Source organism: Cajanus cajan, chromosome 10, assembly GCF_000230855.2.
Source record: "Cajanus cajan strain Asha chromosome 10, NIPB_CcT2T_4, whole genome shotgun sequence".
Taxonomy (NCBI): Eukaryota; Viridiplantae; Streptophyta; class Magnoliopsida; order Fabales; family Fabaceae; genus Cajanus; species Cajanus cajan.
Window position 1 is genome coordinate 32,331,705 of NC_138526.1, and position 1,511 is coordinate 32,333,215.

A 1,511-nucleotide genomic window follows, 5' to 3' on the forward strand; every position below is an offset into this window, starting at 1 on the left:
GTGCACTTTCCACATATGTTATATGAATATGTCATCCCTAATGCTTTATTTCTTATTTTCATTGTAGGTGATGCTATCTTTGTGGAAGGACCACTGGATTTGAGGACAAATCCTTTCGAAGGGGGAGGGTATGATGGAAATCTAATCCCCAAGGATCCCTTTGGAAGAAGTAAGACCAAGAAGGGTGAAGGGTGATCCAAGGTTGCTCACACATGAAGACCATTAGGCCTCTAACTAGGTCTATGGTTAGGGGGCTAGAGGAGGCTTCTATAGAGGAGGGAATACTAACATGGATGATGAAGAGGTAGATCTGAGGACAGATCCTTCCCAAAAAGGAGGGTATGATGGAGGACCATCCAAGGAAGAGGAATACATGAAGGCCATTGGACCTTTGACAAGGTCCATGGTAAGGAAGCTAGAAGAGACATCTAAGGAGGAGGTGCTTCTTAGACCCTTGCTCACCATGAGCATTGTGTACTTTCCTCCTTAGTAGTATCTTGAGTAGTCCCATTGTATATATTGTATATAGTAGACTTTGTATAGGATTGTTTTGCCTTTGTATTTTGGAGGCACCTTTTTCTTTTTAGAAGTAGGCATAGGAGTGGTATTAGTAGACTAAAGTGTGCTCCTAGCATTTTAGCCAAATATGGTCTTAGGATAAAGGTTTTACATATTGGACTCATTTAACTCCTAATTTTTCATAGATTTGATTTAGCTAGGTTCCATTCACATTGAATGAACCTAACTAAACCAAATGAACCATTTTCAAACCGGGTGGAGTTAAATGAAACCAATCAAAACCGTCCACACCTTTGTGTTCACACCTTGTGTTCACATTGGTGCACACTTGGCCAAATGCTTGGACCTCTTTTCTCTCCTACACAAGGGCGGTTTAGGAAGGCTCAACCATGGTTCTTAGTGAACCATGGTCTAGCCTTTTCTTGCTCCCTAAGTTGGACGGACCCAACCATGGTTCCTAGTGAACCATGGTCTAGTCTAGCTTAACCCCTAGGTGGCCACGCCTATATAGCCTCAAATTTTCACTTGTATAACACTTTTGGCATTAATGAGAATTGAGTGTTCAGATTAGAGATCAGAATTCTCTCCTCCCAAAGGTCCTAAATCTCTTTGTGCAAAACCAATCTCTTATCACTTTTCCAAAGACAAGTGTGGCGGATTGAAGAGTGCTTATCCCTTCACCAAGAGTGGCGCATTCTTGAGAGGCTTCTCCACCATCTTAAGGTGGCCGTGAGGTTCCTCCCTCCATTGGAGCCTTACACAAGCATTGGAAGGATTCTAGGAGTACAAAGATCTAGGGAAAGACTTGAAGGAAGCTACATCAATCCGGCCTCCTCCAAAGTTCTTCCATCACCATGGCAATTTGACAAGCACATAATCCATGATGGCCTCACCAATAAAATAAGTTTCCAACACTTAGGTAAGAAGTTTGTGTGGTGTCCTCTATCACCCTCTCAAGTGAATGAGGACCAACTCAAACTAAAGGCTAAGAA